The following is a 21,562-nucleotide window of genomic DNA, read 5'->3' on the forward strand; positions in this document are numbered from 1 at the left end:
TTTACTCCTGCCTGAGTTACTGGATTATTTTACACAAATTGCTCAACTGCTAGCACTTCTCCTTCCCCACCTTAAATCCTGTTACCAGCAAGGCTAGACTCTCTCCTTAAGGCTACGAGATCCACAGCTGATAACTATAGGTCTTTACAAAATCTTTGCAGATTCATATGTATTTTTCTACTTAAAATTTGAATGTAGAGTTTAGTAAGGCAGATTAGGCAAGGAGAACTCTGAGTCATTGGCAGGCTCCCCCAGTTCCCAGTTAAATGCTTCGCATATTTTGGTTTAGCCTCCTTTACCCTGGCTCAGGGGTTCAGATAAGCTTTTATGTGGTAGGTATACCAAGGGCATAGCTGATAAGGAAAAGTCTGTTTCACTATGATCATTTAAATGCAGGAATTATTTTCTAGAAGGTGGTAAAATGCAAAAGGAAGGCCATATTGTGCAGAGATCTTCACAGAGGTAGGCAATAAATTGCTTTATCAATGCTAAGAGGCCAACAAAAAAAATGTTAGTGCAGCCAAGATAAACACAAACATTTATTTCTGTTTATTTATATAAATATATGTATAATGCCTATATATATATATATAAAATAATTGTTTGCCTGCATAAGAAGTAATGAGTTTACTGGGATTACTAGGGGGTTTTGCACGTTCACTGCAAGTGATCCAAGAACCTCATGTAGCACATCAGAATCATCACCAGCAAAATCACTGAAGACGACAAAAAACTTCAAGGTCATTTGCATTTTGTGTCTTTGCTTATGTAGTGGCTCAGTGGGATTAAAGATGCTGTCCAGTAAATGGCAACAAATAGCTGATCTTAGTTCATCTTCTAGACAAAAACCAACTTAAAATGGCAATAAATTTGTAATGTTATTTTTGACAATGCCACCTCACATATGGGGGTGCATTCTATAAAAGAAAAAGATCTATTAAAAAAATGAAGTAAAAGATACATTGGTTTTGAAAGACAGGTTATCAAACTGTTTTCTGAAATATTCCATAAATTGCTAGTCTGAACTAAGATACTTGTTGCTAAGGTCTCAGTGCTGACAGCCTGAAGTCAGAATTTCCAGATGACTTCATGAGTACCATACCCCAAAAGTTACTTGGCTGGGACTCAGAGGCTGGACTTTGTCAGCAGGTTTTTAAATCAAATAAAGCCACAGAAGATTTAGTCTGCAAGTGTGTAACAGAGATAACTTCTGGTCTGAAGCAATTCAGCCAACATACATGCACTGCTTTAACTAGAGGATGAACAGACATCTCTTCTCACTATGAAGAGTTTCATGAAGAACCACATTGTCTATTCCCTGCCTTACTGCCTTAAATACATCACAAATCCATGTGCACTTGTACAGATATGGATCTGTGAATGCCATTTGTTTCACTGTGAAATCAGCTGAAAGCAAAGCCTTCTCAAGTCCTCACCTGAATTTTAGACTCCAGGCAAATATACTTTGAGTTGATCTTCTGACACTTCATCTTTAATGGGTTAGAAATAATATATAAGCCCAGCAAAACCAACATCCGACTGATTGAAAATTAGTACTTTTTTTGTTTGTTTTATAAAGAAAAAAACAAGAAGAAGAAAAAATAGTCATCCTTACTGAATATCTTAGTTTGGCTAACCTTCTAGGGTTCCCATTAAAATCATGGGTCTCTAATCTAATTCAGTAAGAACAAATGCAATTCTTACATTTTCAGATCCATAGATGCAGGATAAAATTACTGTGCCAGGAAAAAAAAAAAAAGGGGGGGGGGGCACGCACGGAGCGGTGCCAATCTCTTTTCAGCTGATTATGTATTGTATACTTAGCAAAAAAAGCAAGCACCATAGAAGGCATATAATTGTCCATAAGACAACGAGAGAAGTCCTTCTGTTCTGTGTGGCACTAGTAAGGTCTTTACCAGCATGTCCAGCTGGGCTGCTAACACTAAATACCCAGACCCTCCACAGCTGGCTGTTGGGCAAGTAATAGGACCAAGCAGAAGAAAAAGTATAGCTTGTAAGGAAGGCTTAAAGGAGTTGTGACCGTTTGCCCTGGAAAGTGAAAACTGGTTATCATTCAGAGTCTTTAGGTATGTAAGTGGTAAATTAAAGGAAGCGTGGGTATCACTGTCTCCTCCGTGTCTGCTAGCAGTAAAACATGGTCTTGCATTACAGATTCAATGTAGAAAGTTTCCCCTGCCCAACCCTGAAAGCTAGAATAAATGACTAGAAAAGGATTTGAATCTCCATCATAGGAGGTTTTTAAGAATAGGTTGGACAAACACTTATGAGAAGTGACAGTTACAATTGACACATTTATATTTGGACAGATACATGGAAAACACAGCCTCTCAAACTGCTTCCCAGTTCTCTCCGATTTGCCTGTCAGGGATTTGCAGAGTTAACACCACCAGAATGACTTTAACATCTCACGTTTTTCCCACACTACAGCCAGTTTAATGGCAAAGCATACGCAGCTTTCATGAAATTGTTACACAGGCAAATTGGGATAAGAGACAATGAACAGCAGAACTAAGATTCACCAACCAAAGGAGCAGGCAGCAGTACCGTACTGCACCTTGTTTCACCGTTCACTGTTTATAGCCCACAGCAAATTAGCTTATGAACCCAACAGTAATAAAAAGGTAAACGAAAACATTTAAGACCTGCGGAGATGTGACAGGGTACTAAAAAGCATCCTTCACCGAATCCCAGATGCCTGCCAACAACAACTACAAGCAGATGTAGAGAAACACTAATGCAACGCTACAGGGCCCCAGTAAGTGCTCTGAGCACAGGCTAGGACTGGAAACCAGTGAGAACCATGAGGCTTGGTTTACTAGTGACTGACCTTCAAACCTTGACAGATTTGGCCAGTATGAAAGTCTCTTAGGGAACATACCTCAACAAAAAGCAGAAACAATGGGAATGAGAGCAGCCAGGATTTGAAGAAAGTTTATAGGAAGAGGTGCAACAAGGATTCTTTATATTAAAAAAGCCAGCACATAAAGGAGCCATAGGCTGACGTAATGTTATACACATTTCCAAGCAAGGCAGTAGGTGTAATACGGTATTTTTGTTAATCATTAGATGTTGTTTCCTTTCCACAACCATTATAGCTTCCACAACCATAGAGAGCCATGTAGCTTCTGATCGGATCAGGGCAGATGAGCCTCTACTTTAATTTGAATCGGGTCAAACCAGATGAATTGATGGTGAGTCATTTCAGAGAATATAACTTAGCAAAGTAATGAGAAAATAAATTCTTCCAGCTTTTCTTATCTGAGGTAGGATTATTACTAGGAGTTAGAAAGTCTCCTTCACTTGCATTTTACTGAAAGCATGCAATCTTTCTTGTGACTGTGCTGTCCCAGTTTTCAGGTATTGTCATCCTGCTGCACGGGGTGATGCTTGGAATCATTTCAAGGCTGAAATCCAGGGAAACAAAATCCTGGTTTTGAAGCACTGAAAGTTAGAAGGACTCAGAATGGTTATCCAGAGTTTACAGTGGCCTCTGCAGAAAACTGCTGAAGTACACTCAGTTTGCTGCTAATTAAAAAAAAAAAAAAATTACTATCTTTTCAGGGACACATTTCCAATGTTGGAAATAGTTTTCTTCACTGGCTTAAAGGTACCTACACAAGCTTTCATAATTTTTTTTATTGTATCTTTTATGTACTAGATAACATTGAGTTTAACCTCTTAGACTGCAAAATCCTCCCAATGTTTGATATTTGAATTGTTTAGTCAGTAGCATGAAAAATTGTTCAGCTTTAGAAAGCATTCTCTTGACATCGTATTTTATCAGGTATCAGGTTCAGTAAGAGCACTAAACTCACAATGAGTTTTGTATTGATAATGTATGGAGGTAAAAAAGCCACTGCATCAATCTGCAGGCTGATATCACAGCAGTAATAAAGCCTTAGAAGGACAGCAAGGAGAGTGGGCAAGAGCTTTAAAAGTTAGCATTGGAGTCTGACACCTGGGTACTAGCATGAGCACTGAATACGGTCGCTCTGCTCTTAGCAAAGAGCTGAGAGAGCAAGGTGTGAGCTTGCACTTCACCTTTTCCTGTTGACAGTCTGTTTCTCACCAGAAAGTCACTCTCATCAGCATTTCAGTCTGAGTTAAGAAATATAGAGGCTGAACCACAGATACTTGCCTCATTCTTCTGACTGTAATGAAGACAGTAATTTTCAACAGCCAGGAGAAATCTTAAATCAGTACAAGCAGATACATCAAAACTTACCTTCCAACTCCTAAACTAATTACAATGCAAATCCGCCATAAAATCCCAAGCACAAACAATTACAAACAGGCTGACTGCAATTAGATACACAGATATTAATCAGAATCAGCTATAGCACCTCTTACATCAGCAACAGCTATACAGAAAAAAGAAAAAGCAAAACTTCAAGGAATCCTTATCTTTTGCCAGGTCACTCTTCCCCCTCTAACATTTTAACAAATAAAAGAAACCTAGCAGTTCAGACACACAGTTGTTTTCTCCTCCTATCACAGGAGCTGACCTTATTAGACTGCCACAACACTGACTCTCTGATGCATCTTTGTCACTACAGTGTCCTGATAATAAAGCAAAAACATCAGAAACCACAGAAGCTAGGAATAACCACTATGCCATGTTTTATGTGCTTACAGTACCGTTATTTATAAGCTACCACCAATTTCTGAAGCTAAGGCCTTGACTGTGATGCTTACCTGGTACTACCGCAGGCCCCTTGAATGAGAGCTAATTGCTTGAAATACTCCGTGTGCACTTACAGACCACATGACGGCCCGTGGCAGTATAGGACCTCTGCACTGGGGTGAAGGACTTCATTCCTTCAAGGTCATTTCCTTCCCATTTATGTGATGATAAGGTAGTAGTAATTTAAGTGAAGTGAGTTACACAACACGGACAGAATGTACTTGACCTTACAGTTTTCAGTATACATTTAAACCACTGCATGTGATTCTAAGAACAAGGCAGAGTGAAGAGAAAGTGATATCTACCCTTTGCCCTGTCCTACTTGATTCAGCCCACAGCTCTACTGTATTCTACTTCCATTAATTCTCTTTCTGCAAGCTCGAGTTCATACTGCAAACAATTAATTTCTTCTGTGATTCCTCCAAAAATTCACTGTTACAACACCTACACGCTTTACATGCTTTTAATAGATTTATTTTCACAACATACCTAGAGCAAGCACAAATTTTATCATCTTTAACATGAAAACAGGGCTCAGAGAGAAAGGTTAAATAAAAAAAAGAAAAAAAACACCACCACATACTTACTACTAATTTTGGGTGCTCAGTCTGAAAGTGCTGAAAACTGCTTTTTCAGAAGACTTGTTTCACCATACTCTTTCATGTTCAAAGCCCAGCTACTATTAACTTCAGCTGCAGCTGCAAGTACTCAGTGCTTCTGCAAATCAAACACTGAGGTCTCAAGTCAGCAACCCAGAAAATGAGAGCCACCTGTGAAAAGCTGTGTTTCTCTGCCGTGACTGGCACTGCATTAGCAGAAATGCTTCTTCACAGCTGTTCAGCTGTGACTAAGGCTAGGCAAGATAGCTGTTTGTTTTGTGAAGGTTTCCTGGGTTGTGGGTTGTTTTTTTTTTTTTTTTTTAAAGAAAATAGTAAACTATTTACAAACTCAGGTTGAATTCAGTTAATATACAGCTTGACAATTGGGGAAGTTCTAAAGGTGTCTTCTCTGAAGGAGCCCTGGCTGAGAGGTGGAGAAGCACCCAGAGCAGCCAGCCCTGCGGCTGCGCAGGCAACAGCACTGCAGGGACTCCAGCTGGCTCTCTTTCTGTGAGGAGCCATCACTTACCATCTGACCTTTCTTTCAGTGAAGAAGCAGGCTGAAAAGAGTTAATCCAAGCTCTTGGAAGGAATTCAGAATTCCTGTCTGTGAACAGCTTCTGTATGTCACTGCAAAGTAGCAGTGGCCTGAGCTGTGGTGAGCCATGAGGCAGGAGCTTGGATAGCCGGCCCTGTTGGCCACTTGCTGGCAGCATCTAGGATGCACCCTACACAGCAGCACCTGTGCCACTTTGCAGGTGTGTGGCTTTGCTTCAACACAAAAATTGCACTTGGGTCACCTGACAGTTGTGAGCTTCAAGAATTCAAGAGCCACAGAAGCTCCTGGTTAACACACAACAGTGACAAGCCAGTCCTTCCCAGTTAGCTGCTCCAAGGGAAAGCTCCTGTGCTTATTGTCTCCCTACAAGGAGGGGAGGGAAAAAAACAAAAACAAACAAACAGAAAAAACCCAACAACTTCTGATATTAGTTGGATGTAAAGTCTGTAGAGGTTTTTAGACCACTTTACTGTTCACCCATGATTTTATTCCAGGTGATGCTCTTCATTTCATGATTGCCTTCAAGATACTTCCATGCTTTGATTTTTATTTTTCTTGCATTATTTTTACCAGGGCTCAAGGCTTTTAGTAAGTAAACTATCCTCATAACCAGGCCATGGGAATAATTCAAACTGTTCCCTACGGACAACAGTTTAGTGTTTTATTCTTTCAGAATTATGGTTGTAGAGGAATATGACTTGCACTTCCATTATATGTAACCTTGCTGCTACTCATTGTATTTATGTCTTGACTATAAATCTCTTGTCTCCATCATTAAGTGCTGGCCAGTGCCTCTGGCCACAAGCAATAGGGAATCACAGTAGTAAAACTGTTTATTTCTGGCAAAATACTGAAAGTAAAATTTTCAGAGGAATTCTTTTTTGGTTCAAGTAGCTATTTGAAGCTTATAAAACCACATGATGCTGCATTATCTTTGCTCCTTCTGTTTCCAATCTCTATTAATTCCCTTTTTATTCATAGTTAGGTATAACAAAATCTTTTAAATAGCAGTTGCATAAAACATTCAGACTAATGAACAGCAAAGCATTATTTTATGCTAGTAGGCTTCTGTCCTTTACAGTAATTGCTTTCATAAAGGACATACTTATTATTTCTCATATTGCTTTTACTGTAATACAGTTAAATTTTTTCAGTTACAAATAAAAGCTTTACAGTTTGCTTTATTCAACCCTTTACAGGATTTGATGTTGTAACTTTGTTAATAATTTTCAGGCTGCATCTCTCTTGGTAAATTTTCTGGAATTACTTTGTTGCCTTATCTTGGTCACCTTGTCTCAACCCATATTGCTAGGGAGCTGCTGAACCAGTTAGCTGTACATTTGAATCTGTCATTTCTTCTTTGTTGCTAGAAATCAGTCTTGCATATGTGTCGTCTTGTGCCCTTCGCACTTTACCTCTCTTTTCAGATGCCAGTTGCATTCTTGGTTAGCAAGAATATTGGAAGTCCCAGGAATGTGGCTATCTCTGCATAGTAATATTTGATTTGCTATGGCTGGCTTGATGCTTGCAATCACATTTTCAGCTGCTGCTGGCTTCAAAGCTTCATTTGCTATAAACAAGATAGTCCATATACCGTGTGACATGAGCTGTACTGGAAAGCTGCCTTTGCCTTCTGCTGGTGTTTTTCTCTAATTTACTAATTCTTTCTACAGGCTTTGTTATTGCGATACACTCCTACTTACCTATTCCTCTCCATCTGGGGGAAGGGACAAAATGAAAAAAAAAATAAACCAACAAAAAAACAAACAAAACCAAATCCCAGGGTTTTGGCAGTCCTGACAAATTTTTTTTCTGCCTTGTCATGGTGGAAGCTGTGCTGCAAAGAGCACCAGAAATGTTCAAGCTCGTGACAAGAAAACTGAGGCCCATTAACTGTAATAACACTTGACACCTTCTGTTGTTCATTATGCTATCAGGTTACAATCAAGAATTTCCTCAGCCAAACGTTCTAGTGTCATCTGTCTTTGTATCTAACCCCCCTGAGGCCTTGTGCAACTAAACTAATGTCATTGGCACTGCTATGGCACTAGGAAAAAAGCACAATGTCCTTCAAAGCTAGGTGTATCAGCCAAAAGGCATCCAGAAGGCCAAAAAGTAATTTTTCTTTGTAAACTGTTGCTTGAAAGCATTCCGAAGGGAAGCATCTAACACAGAGTGTCTTGCCTGTGTGACTGCTTGCTTTTTAACAATTTTCAGTCAGGAGTAATTCCATATGAAGTGAAAAATCCGTGAGTCAGTAGCTATGGATTTACCTGTGTTTCTGTAAAAATTTTTACACTGTCGGTTCCATCTGAAGATTGTATGATCTTACGTTAAAGCTTCTGTTTCCCCCAGGCTATCAATTTGGTTTGATTTCTTCTTCCAAAGACACTGCTGTTGTAATATTTCTGCAGGGGTGATAGCCAAATGATATTTTCAAGCAAATCACTTCAAGGCTTTGCCTAATGTATCCAGGTTTTTTATAAAGGACAACCTACATTACAGCATGAGGTCATAAATGTTTCTATATACGGCAGACATTTGTCATTATTAAAGTCATGGGCCTGGATATGCCTCTAGTACTGACATCAGACTATTACCTCACTCATTTTTCTCCCTCCCTGCATTCTGGCAGCTTTTAATTTCTTAACTCTAAAATTGATGTCCAGATCTTTATTTGTACAATTACTTTTTCTTCTTTGTTTCACAGCTCCACCCCAAGGAGTAAGAAGCTTATGCAAGTTGAATTCATTTCCCATGTAACTTACTCATCATGTTTGCTTCTGCTAGTAAGGGAATCGCTGCTTAATTCAGACACTGTACAAGCAGTGTTAGAAAGATGTCATACAAGGGCTGGCCTTCTGAACAATAGGATTGCCACCAAGAAAACTTTTGCTGTTGCATTTGCACGGATTAGCCACGTGGGGTATAGCAAATAACGGGTTTGCCTTCTGATGCGATCTAAAATAGTTGAGTGGCTGGCATGACAGTCATTGTTCCAGAAATGAGTTATTTTTGTCAAGATAAAGAAGAGGTGCTTATAAAACTATTTTAAATGGTTGTAATTTGACCTCAAAATTTCCATCTGCAGTAATGCAAATACTATTATTTATGGATTTATAAACACTAATTTGCATGATATGTTTATTCATATACTTTCAAAGAGATGCTGAAATGATAAGGAGGAAAAAAACAGGCAACGTAGCAGTGTTTTGCACTCCTAGAAGATAAACATTTACAAATAAACACTTGCTTGGATTTGGAGGAGGGGAGGGAACCACACAAAAATCCCAAAACAACAACAGAAAACAAACCATGTCTGCTTTGGCAAACTAGATTCACCTGTCCCTCCCACCAGCAGTTTGGTAAGAACTGAGCCATCGGGTCAGCCCAAAGATCTGCTCAGGCCAATATCCTTTGTTAGGCAGTGGTCAGGATACTTTGAAAGGCAAATGTAGCTTGAGATTGGCTTTGGTACATTTCCAAATGGAAAGCAACAATACACTGAGTCCCCAAAACCAGCAAAATCTTATTAGGTGGCAATTAAAACTTCTTAGGTATAATCTTTCCTCCCTTCCCCTTTCAATCTTGTTTAACAGAAAAAGTTTTACATGGCCAAAGGTAGGTTGATTGAGTGTTTTTGTATGAAGAAGCACTGAAAAAGCAGTAAATGGTTTTGTCAGATGCATCCATCTCCACCCAACCCATGTCCTTTCCTAAAAGTGGTGGGATGGGGCCCAATGGTGCACTGTCCCCTCAGTCTTCTTGTGCCATGCCTTCCTGGTGGAAGGAGAGCTGAGCAAAGGGCTCCATGTACTTTACCAGGCTGCCCCATCTGCACAAGTGCAGTGCCTGTGCTTCAGAGCATGAAGCAAGCTCATTAGCTAACACACAGCTTGAGTGTATTCCTGTAACAAGAGTCTTTGCTAAAAGATGTTAGTAGCCTCTTAAATCAAAAAGCTGTGTTACCCTCGCTTACAGCATTACAATTTGAGGAAGTGCAGAATACATTTGTATTGTGCCCTATCTCAAAAAAAGTAACGAAATCGGTACTGTGACCAGCATTTCAAACGAACTACCAGTCTTGGGCTTCCTATGAAGAAAAAAATGTAATCTTGAAAAACTATCTGAAGAGTGTTTTCAGTCACCCTTTTTTAAGTCACTTGTTTTCACCAGCTGCTGGAGTTAGAAATCAGCGCTTTTAGTGACCACCGAAAACAGTCAGTCAAAAACCAGAAGGCTTTTTGTTGAGTGGAGATTTCAAGGAATAAATTGAGAAAGCAATATTACAACAAAAGCAAAACTCAGAAGGAAAACATTATTAAATATCAGTAACTGCTATTGCATAGGAAGCATCAGTATTTTGAATCTGAAGATATTTTTTGCTATATTAATTTTTTTGCCGGTGTATTCAAATTTGTCTAATTGGGCTGCATTGTCTGCCTTTTGGAGCAGGGGAAAGGGAAGATTAGTCTGAAAGCTACAGGGACTGCTGCGTCCTGGGTAGAATCCATATCAAGCATTCAAAAAATGGGTTATTTTATATGGCAGAAAAAGGGATGATAGACACAATTTCCTGACTACGTATTTAAATTATTTTATTTTCATAACTAGTACTGGAAGTGTTAATACAAGATATTGATTGTAGAGTTACATTCTGGAAAGAAATAATAGCCTGACACAGATGCCCTCAACCGTGGGAAATCATCAAGATAGTTGAGAGAGACAGCTTCTGGGCCTGCTTCAGTTTTATTACTCTCACAACAACAAATGCAGACAGGTTCTTGATTCACAGCCTGGTCTTGGCCAACTCAGTGACTTTCTGAATTGCAGCAAACCGTGCCCAGCCTTCTCTGTGTCTAGGAAACTTTTGCTGCCATTTCTGTCACTGGCGCTTTGGTCCCTCCTCCTACCCATAGGCTCCTGGATGCTCCTGCTGCTCCACAGGCTCACTGCCTCTTGCTGCCAGCCTCCCTCGGGGCAGACCTCTGTTCACCCACCCCAACAGCAGCAGCCTCCCATCTCCACCAAGGTCCTGCCCAAACAAGTCCTTCCATTTTAAGGAAGGAAATAAAAAAACTAACCAAAACAATGAAAAAAAAAACCCCAGCACTCCAAATGAAATACACCATCAGTCAAGCCTCCCAGCCAGCTTTTATTCACCCCCTTCCCTACTACTACTTTTTCAGTCTGTCAGTGCAACTGAGATAGTTATTTTTCTTTACCAACCCCTCCACCTCATCCATCCAATCCAGAAACTCAATCTGAACTTATCCCGTCCTCTCTCCTGCTCCAACACTTACCTCTTCACCATTCTAGTCTTTCCTTACCCTGCAGCTTGCTGTACTCAAAACTACTCTAAACTCAGTCTTCTCTTCCTCTTAAACAAACTCTTGATTCTGCTTGGACATTCAGTTACTTCTTTTCCGTATGTAAGTTTATATGTCATGTTGAATTTTGCAGGATGTGAGACTTGACTGGAGTATTCTGTCACATAGTAAGATAAATAAAATTTCACTAATGTAAAAAAATCTATTTTATGTCTTCCAGAAAATTATGTTTTCTGTGTGCATGGGGGGTGCGGGTGGGTGGGGGAGGGGGGAGAGATTTTCCCCTGTAAACATGGAAATTTTTACATTTTGTTCCAAATTCTGAGGGGGTAAAAGAAGTCTTAAGTACAATTTCTCCTTCCACCCTCCTGTCATCAAGCATGGGGTTTTTTCGCTATTTTTTTTTAATTATTATGGCTGCTCCTCTTCTCACTCTTACTTAGGTTACTTTATTCACTGTATAAAATATGGGGCTGGGGGTTTCCCCCTTTGGTGGTGTTACAGTTTATAACTCCTCAAATAATTCAATATACAGTCAATGCAACAAGTCTTGTCTCCTCCCTGTCATCAACAGCAGCTTTTTATGCCCAGTTGTCATCTTCCCTACAAAAATCTTCATACAACCATACATTGTTACAGAAAAACATCTATGCACAAAAGTACACTTTCAAATGCTTCCATTAAATTTGTCCCAACAGACACTTACAAATCCTTATGCACCTGTCAATCTGTTTAACTTTTTTTATTTCACTAATTGCTTGTGCTTTTCTACCACATTGGCTACATGCAACTGTTACTATACATCTCGTACCAAAAGAACAAGATTTCTGGGATAGAAACTTATTTTTGGTTACTAAAGTTACATCACATGAAAAAGAACTCTTTTCAGGACCCTTCTTGTTATCATAACATAAAAAAGTCAAGCATTTTGGAGTCCTAAACCATTTTGTAATTGCAAGCAGACTTGACCCTGCCTCTTTATGACAAGTTGTATTCTATTTAAACCCCAGTTCTGATCTGGTTGCTCACAACAAACACATTTCTACAGGAAAACAATATCGTTTAAAGTTGAATTGAAAGAAAGAGCAAGTAAAAAGGGAATATGTTTCCACTTTTTTATTAAAATGAGAGCTGTTGTAAATGTCAAACTAGACAAAGGACTACAAAGAAAATAAAGAGGTTAGAAGCAGTTATAGAACAGATTGTGCTCAAATACAGTTTATACCACATGACTTACAGATGAAGTTTGCGATAGGATGCATCTACAGTTTTCTTAATATCCTTAAAAATTATGTGTACTGCACAGAATTAAGATAGGTTCTGCAGTTACTTACTATTTTTTTATTAATTAATCATCTCTGTTTTAAAAATACTTTTTAAAAAACAATATTACCATTTAATTAAACAAACAAAATGGATGTCAAAAGTAGTAGTGAAGCAAATCCCTCATATCATCTTCAATACTTTTGCAGAGACTCGCAACCTCTCTTTTGGAAGAGATGGAAGGCATTCTGCGTGCAGAGAGATGTCACAGATCTCCCCTGTGCTGTTCTCCCTGCAAACAGCAATGCAAGAGATGTGTATGTTGCAGACACTCATCTTGTGAGTTCACAGCCAGAAAGCAAAATTGAAACTAGCCTGTGATCACCTTCCGTGTCGCTTTCCTTCTGCAACTTAATCACATGTGAAATTCAACTTCAGTTTAAGTAAAACCGCCCTTGCATCTTAAAGTCACTTTTTATGACTCTGATAAAGAAGGCTCATGCACTGATTTCTCTGATCTACGTAGTACTGTTTATGCTGGTAAGACTTCTTGAAAGCATACCCCATCTTCTGGGGAACTTGAAAGAACAGCATTATTTTAGAAAATATCTTGCCATATTTCTCAAACATTCCTCAAGCACTATGACATGACGCAATTAGCCTGTAATGTAATTAGATGTAATTAGACTGTAAGAGGGAAGATATTATTCTCTTCTGTTTGGTACTGTATCTGGAATACTCTATCTAGCTTTGAGTCTCCAGCACAAGCCCAGTTACCAGGCTGGTCAGCAGCATGCAGCGCACAGCCCAGCATGAAGAGGCTGAGGGAGCTGGGCTTGTTTAGTTTGCAGGAGAGCAGGCTAACTGGCAGCACAACAGTACTGGAGAAGGAGCTACAAAGATGACAGTCCTGGCAGATGATATAACAGCAGGCTATAGCTACAAACTGCAGCCTGGGAGATTCAGCCGGACATCACAAATACCATTTTCATGAGAGCAGCGCTGGGACAGGTGGCCCAGCAAGGCTGCGGAGCCTCTGCACCGGAGGCTTTTGAGGTTTGGCTGACTGAGCCTCAGCTGACCCACTGCAGTGTGGGCAACAGTGCTATCTGGGCCAGAGACTTAGGCCAGATGACCTCCAGAGGTGCCTTCAAACCAACAGGTCTACAATTCTAATGAAGTACATGCCTAACCGGACAGAGCCCATACTATCATATTTTAAAACAGACCCCTACCTAAAATTTAACTATACTACAAATACCTACTTGCAGATACGTTAAGAAAGGTGGTGAAAATGTCTCCTGAAGTATGCTTCATTTAAATATTTTTTTAGTATTTTCTGTACGTATCAGCCATTTTAACCATTTTGCTGTAGTCAGTTCAGCTTTTGTTTGAATTTTTCATTTAATGGCACAAGTTAGGAAGGGACCCAAGGGAATGTTTAAATCCATAAAAGGTGCTATAGAGCCTGACTAGTAGTTACACCTGAAATATAAATGTACCTTACCTTTGACAAACCCTAAAGATATACTTCGAGATGTGAGCACTATCTAACTTTAATAACTCTGTTTAAAATTAAAATGGAATAAAATTGTTCTGAACTGAAACTGGAGTTATATGCCTCCTCACATTGATCCTCGTTCAGAAAGAATTAAAACATATTTATAGCTTTCAATGGTAGTACATTCTCTGAAGACTGATTCAGAGATTTACATCTCTGTAATTTAGAGATGTAAATCTAATGTAAAGTAGAGTGGTCTACTCTCACACTTAAAGCCAATTCTTGTTTGTGTTTTTTACCCTCAACTGCTTGATTTTTCATTGTTCTTTTTAAAGGTGGGGGTGGGGGGGAGACACAAATTATATTTCATTGCAGTCACACCATGGCTTTGCCATCTATATGCTGTTCAGATTTTAAAACAAAACAAAACAACAGAACCCGAAATTCCAAACAGTACACATTTCCTATTGATGAAAATGGCTAGAAAACAAAAAAAGAAGGTTGTGCCCTGTCCCTGGAAAAGTAAGTAAAAGGTCCATAATTTTCAAATATATCACCCAAGTGCTACCCCCTGAAACAAAGCAAAGCATAAGTACAGAACAAAAACCTTCATGCCAGAAGTATTAAAATTTGCATAAAGTATATTTTGGAACCCTTTCTGGCTACTGTCTGTCATATCCCCCACACCTCCCGAATGTGCTGCTTCTTTTGCACAACACTTAGCCTCTCTATGCATTACTTGAGGGTCTAGGCTATCCAGCGGTTTTCATGCTATAGTCCATCTAAAGGAGTGTTGATAATATACATGAAAATACATTTTTGAGGGGGAGAAGGAAAGAATCTGCTCATCTTGGGAGATCAAGCAAGGTCACCATTTCAAGGGACCTGATGGAAACCATATCCACACCTGATGGACACTTTTTTATAACTTCTGTACTTTTAAAATTATTTTTTTCCTTCCAGCACCATGGCATTTGAGATTCAGAAAAGAAATCTTGGGGGAGCTGACTGTTGTATGAGAAGCACAGGTGAAACTGGGAAAAAAGTGGTGCTAGGTGAGGGAGCTGATCCTGTGGCTGGCTAAGTGGTTGTGAACTGTCAGTAATGACGATGTAATGGAGGCTTCCTGCCTTACTAAGCATCATTACCACGGATACAGAAAATATCTCAATTCAAGGTTTTTGGCTTTTTTTATTATTGTTTGGCCAGTAAAGTGCTTGCTGTGCTTCACTGCTGAAATCACAGTAAGTTCTAAAACCATGTTGCACTGCAGCTGCCAGACATAATGATGGAGTCTGAGGCATAGCAGTTCAGCTGGAAACTGCCAAGGGACAAACAAAGAAAAAAATCAGTGCTACATTTGCAGATACTCATACAATTGCATGTTGCCTGGAAATGATTCCTTTTCCATACATTTTATTTATTATTCAAATATTGCAATTTTAACCTGAATTATTTCAATTACAAGCTTGACATTCTCTTCCTTGTCAGGCAGGAACACCTTTCAACATTTTCTGGTAGCATGAAATAATTAAAACTTAAAAAAAAAAATTATGTAGTAAATATATGCCACATAATTAATATGTTATATATATAATTATTCTACATATCTTCTTAATGATCTGGACCCTTATTTCCCCAAGATACACCTTTGCCAGTGACAAACAACAATCAGCTCTTCTGTGTGTACATGTGTATACACACTTTAACAAAAACACCAAAGGAGCACTTTTTTATAGTATATATCACTTCAGAAATGCAAAACGAGATATCGACTTGGATGACACAGGACCTGGAGTACAATCCACTTAGTGCTACATTTTATCACAGTGTAATTTTTTCCCCAATTTAATCTGATAGGCAAATATAGTAGAGAACAGAAATGTAGTAAATTATCCCACCTTTATCCTACAGATAATGGAGCAAACCATTGCCCACTGTAACTGAGTTTTATTTTGTTGCAGTGGAAGAAGACAATTACAGGTAAATTTGTCAATGGAGTAATGTGAGCAACTAAAACTAGCTGACCTTTCTGGTACACTGTTCCACGACAAGAATCGCTCCCCTGCTAAGCAGCAGCAGATGGCCAGAGCTGTACAGGTCTGCTTCCCAGTGAAAAGTAATTTGTTTTTAATTTGTATGTAAAGAAAGAAGATGCAAGCCCTTATTTAAGAATCCCAGCCCAACACCAAAGCATGTCCACAAAAGGGGCAAGTGGCTGGCTGCTTGAGGTTTGGCTTAACTGAGTTCACCTGCAACTCAGGTGGCTGCTTGGACCCCTGCCTGAGCCTGGAGTGGCCACATTGACCAAAGCTACCCAGAACTGTTCGTCTTGTCACGCTGCATGCCAGAAACAGCATGCACCAGTGTCACAGCACAAGAATGAAAATGGTGGAAAAGAACATCATCAAAAATATAAAAGCAGAAAAACATGAGAGGGAAAAGGCATGAGGTCAAGAAGATGAAAACAGTACAGGAAAAAAGAGACTTTCATTTCATAACAGAGACAAAAAATAAAATTTTAAAACAAAAACTGAGGCTGTAGAAGAACGAAAAGATCTCTTTAAGCTTGGCTAAATAGTTGACTCTTACACATTGTGGATTCAAAATAGGATATCTGGAAGAAAACCCTACAGTAAGAGTGTTACTGGTCAATTCCCAAAAGCCAAGAAACAAAAAATTTTTTTACTTCTGTCCTCATATATTAAAATACAGGATCTGATTCCCCCTCCTATTAGTCTGTTTTTATTCTGTTCAAATTTCTTTTCTTTTTGCCAGCATTAAAAAGGAATAACACCAGTGTGTAAGTGGAAGCTTTTACAGAAGAACACTTATGCTACCCCAAAAACTGAATCTTTTCCCTAATATTCTTAAGGCACACAGTCTTCAGTATCAGCATATCACTTTACTAACCACCTTAATGTTTTTGTATTATATTGAAAATAGAATGACAGTACATGATAGCATGTACTGGTATCTTAGGTTGCCTAAAAAGTACCTGATGCTAAGAAAAGATTCATTTTTGAAAGTAACCTTTCAGAAGTCTGTAGTTGCTAATAATCTATATACTTTCTTCTTTAAGCATGATGCTTTTTTTTTTTTTTTTTTATGTGAGATGGGAGCTATGCTGCCATTTGGGCAAATGGCATTTTGCTAATATAGTTGTTGAATATTTTTTGAAATCAAGCAGAGAAACTTCCCTAAAATAACTTGTTTAAAAAGAATTTGTATTCAACAGTGCTTGTTAAAATAAACAGAGCTTAAAAAAATCCACTCATTAGTGGTGAGTGGGAAGCCACTAATTCCCTGTTGTAGGTCCTAAGCCAACAATTCCTGCTAGTTTTAGGCTTTCATTTTTAAAGCTATTAAGATTAATCCTTTTGAAGCAAATAAAGCATTTCAAATGAATGTATGAAAACCAAAAGAGCAAGTTCTTGATTCTGCAAAGAGCTCATGCACTACTCACAGTTTTACCAAGAAATTAAAGTTTCTGGTCAATTTTGCTGCTATTCACTTGAAGATATCCAAATAAAAAACTAATTATCACTACCCCTAATATTCCTTAGACACTTGCACCTGATGTGCATATCACATGAGATTAGTTAGGAAAGAGTCAAAGAAATTAAAGTCTTGTATTTAAACCTCTTCGCTCTGATGAATGACCTAGCTAGCATCAAGTCCTGTGGTTACACTTAGCCATCCAGCTAAGAGGCTAATCAAGCTATAGGCACTTTTGGCAAACTCTTCCCAGACAGATGAATGGATTTTTCAGAAGGAGGTGTTAACCAAACTTTTATGATCTCCAGTGATACTTACTGGATCAAAAGTCCAAAAACTTTTGCTTGTTGGAACGATGCATCAGCTTAAATCTGTGCTAAAAATTCTTACTACTATTGACTTTATAAGGCATTGTAACCCAAATTACTGTTGTATGTTGAATCCCCTGCAGAGTGCCCACAGACACTAATTTCACTAATTCCTCCTGTGTATGTATAAGACTACATAGGGTAGCTCAAAAAAGCCTATCTGTATTACATTAGATTTGTAAAGTGAATGTCCAGGATAAAATTATCAAGTTTAATATATATTGCATCTGGTCTTAATCATAAAACAAAGCAATAGGCTACAACGTAAACTCAACCCATTCTAAGGTTAGCAAATGTGGCTTCTGGGGAAAAAATACTGTCAAGCATGTGGGAAGTTTGTAAGCATGTATATGTGTATCTGTATATGTATACATATAAGTATATGCCTACACACACACACAGATGAAGTGTGTGATCTGAAAATTAGTTACCCAAGAACTAAGCAGGTAGTTCATGTTGCTTTAATTAAAAACTTTTGCCACACAGGTCGCAGTTGAAAGAGTCTGTTTCAGGTCTTGACTTTAAGAAAATTCAGAAATATTGCAACTCAGGAGCATTAAGGCTTTACATACAGTCCCTGTTCTCTAACTTAGTTTTCTTTGCACATATGAGCCATCTGCTTGGAGGAAAATGGGAAAATGTCACTTTTAATAAACATACAATGCCTGCGGCAAATTAAGATTGTATTTGACAATCCTACAAAAGTACAGAGGAGGTAAGTTTGTTAATGCTGATTATCTTCCAGATCTTCGATAGATTTTCAACAGCCATTAAAACAGGCATCTTCAAAGAACTTGTCAGGGGAAAAGTAAAATATGTTTATGTGGAACAAATTCCTTCAAAGATTCTTTCTACATGGTTTCCTACCCAGGATCATGTCTTTCTGCAAGAAGAGGAGAATGTTTTGGATCATATTTCCTATTGCATTTGAAATTATTATTGTTTAATTTTGTGACAGTATTCTCTTAACTGTCAAACATCACATGTCATTTTGCATTTCTTATTGCCTTAGCAAACACACTAAACTTTGTATTTTAAATTATCCATCTCAAAAGCAAAAGCATACATGGTCTTTATCAGACTGTGCAAATACAAAATTATGCTAGAATCTGGTAACATATAATGAAATTATTATTAACAGATCAATTTAAAATAAATCAGCACAAAGATTGTTATTGTTTTTAAATAACATGTCTTGAGAACAGAGCACAGGACACAATGAATCTGTGAAGTCTCATTATGCTACAATGTCTGCCAAAACCACTCTTCTATCTTCTACCAAAACCTTTGATCTAAGTTTTATTATAATTTCCACTTTATCTTTCTTATACATTTATTAAAATTAAGGTTGCATTAAACCAAAAGAGTAGGAAAAGAAAAAATGTTGAAAACCAGCTCTAGTTCGACATCATCTGTGTGTCTGGGCTTGGATCTCTGCAATCCAGACAACAACCACTGAACAGCAGCCTGTGGAAAGGACAACTTCTGTCCATGGTACACCTCGCTTGCACTGAAATTGCTCCCAAAACAGCAGAGAGCAACTGGGGAAAAGATTTCCCTTTGGCAAAGAGCTTGACTGAAAAGACTTCAATTTTTAAAACCACACTGAACCACTCAGAAAATACTCTGAGATCAAAATTAAAACCTACATTCTCAAAAAAGACATCCCGGACATTCCTAAAACAGAAAGGTAATGGACAAGTTTCCTACTGCTGGCAGATGAATTGGTGCAAGAGCCTAGCATGGCAACCTGCTGCTGTAATTGCTCTTCTAGCAACTCAGTCAGCTTATATTTCTGATGCCAAAAGATCCAGGCTCCAAAACAGACCTAAAGGAAGCTGGGCAAGGAACTGCAAAGGAGAGCCCTACTGCCCCCAAGGGCAGGAGCCGGCATAAATTGTTCCTGGAAATATTTTAACTGGTAAGAGGACACAATGATGCACTTTTGGATGTTGCTGGTACTATCAGACCTGCCTTCTGTTACCCTGAGTTTTTCATCTGGAAAATACATCCTTCCTGATAACCAGTAGATTATCCACATCCTTCCCATTCTCCTTGCATCATCAGCTCAGCCCCTGAGTGACTGAGAAATTAGAGTTTCCCCTTAGTGGTAAAGAAAGTCCTATTTTGGCTCTCCAATACCTGTCTTTTAAATTACAACATTTTGGAGACCACAACACCTTCAAAATACAGCATTCTAACCGCATACAAAAGGAAACCTAGTTCTGGTCAAAGATAAAATCATAACCACCTTTGAGCTATTCTTCTGCATTAGCTCACATATACATCCAGAAAAAATACTCTAAACAAGTTCCTTAAATGTGCTTGAAGGTCTGAAGCCATCTCTGACACAATTATTTAATATTACTACTATTCTATTTTATTTTATAAAAAACACTACAATATAGTAAGCTATGTCGTGCATATACCATACTATTATTATATCACCTGACATACCAATATATTTGTGGGAAGACAATACACCATCAAATGCACTATAAATGGCAAAAGAAGTTCGTAAGAGCAATGTAGCAAATGCCTCTGCATAAACCTCTGGCTGCCGTATCTACTCTCTGTCTATAATTTTAGCCTTATGGGTAAAGAAACACTTGGACCTTCTAAAATAAGTTTTAAAAACTAAGGACTTCTAAGTTATCTGGCAACCCTCTGTATTTTTCATTTAGGTAACACTTTCCATGATTTTCCATCATGAAAGCCATTTCTATGGAGATGTAGGACTGTGAAAGGTGATGTGAAGTTAGTTCCTGAGGAAGAGGAGAAGTATCCTTTGTTGTACAGATCTTTATATAAAAATCAATACAGATTAAGCCAATCTATGCATATCAGATTATAAAAAATAATCTGTTGTTTCGCACCAGAAAAGAAAACACCTTGATGATGTTTTCTTGGGGCTTCAGTTCATCATCGACTAGCACAGCATACAAATCACGCTCATATTATGCATCAGTCTACATAAAATATAAACTTTCAGCAGGAAGCTGAAGCCTCTTTCAATGAAGCAAGAGGTAAGGCACAGATCAGTTCTTTTTTTCTTTCTTGCTCGTTTCAGAGGTTTTCATTTTGCTTTGCTTTAACCGGTGTTTCTCTCTGTCCATTGATCAGTGACACCACGAGGACAAATGTTACCCTCAGTCCAAGACACTTGCAGTACTGTTCAGGAGCAGCAACGTAAAGCACCCCCTTGAATAAGGCTTGTCTGGGACAAAGTATTCATTAGCTACATGGACCAAGAAGGAAGGTCTCCCATTTCTAATGTTCTGCCAGAGATTTGGGCTGAAGAAGGAAGGAAGATTCAGGGAAGAAGGCCCTGGCGTGAGGTGGTTTTACATAACTAAGAACAGTGAGATGGACTATGGACAAATGACATTTATGGAGCACCATATGATAGACTAACAAGTGGGAAGAGGTATGAAAAAATATGCAGAAGAGTAAATGATAACTAGAAATGTACCTAGGTCCAAACTTGGAAGCATCACTGCTCTCCAGCTCTCCCACCTCTCTAACCCACAGCTTGGACTTTTCTGGACAAGACTTTTGTCTTTTGGCTTGAGGAGCTAGGATTTTGCTACTTGCATCTCGGAAGCCAGAATTTTAATTGCTGCATATGCAGTCAGACCGTATTTTCTATTTAAGTATTATGTTATTCTGGTCCTCTTCTCCACAGAGAACAAGGGAAAATCAATCTAGTGGGATGTTTTTGCTTGACAAAGGGGTTTGT

The 21,562-nt window shown here is 38.6% G+C and overlaps 1 protein-coding gene and 1 long non-coding RNA gene across 2 annotated transcripts in view; both read right to left on the reverse strand.

Moving 5' to 3' along the window:
• The window catches only part of GABBR2 (gamma-aminobutyric acid type B receptor subunit 2), a 487,844-nt gene that overhangs the window by 430,108 nt on the left and 36,174 nt on the right, over nucleotides 1-21,562 (reverse strand). The gene's annotated exons all lie outside the window — the stretch shown is intronic.
• The window catches only part of LOC119145256, a 30,329-nt gene continuing 21,096 nt past the window's right edge, over nucleotides 12,330-21,562 (reverse strand). The window contains exon 3 of the long non-coding RNA XR_005103370.1: nucleotides 12,330-12,748. This is a non-coding gene — a long non-coding RNA (uncharacterized LOC119145256). The remainder of the gene's footprint in view (nucleotides 12,749-21,562) is intronic.

Source organism: Falco rusticolus, chromosome 3 (assembly GCF_015220075.1).
Source record: "Falco rusticolus isolate bFalRus1 chromosome 3, bFalRus1.pri, whole genome shotgun sequence".
Taxonomy (NCBI): domain Eukaryota; kingdom Metazoa; phylum Chordata; class Aves; order Falconiformes; family Falconidae; genus Falco; species Falco rusticolus.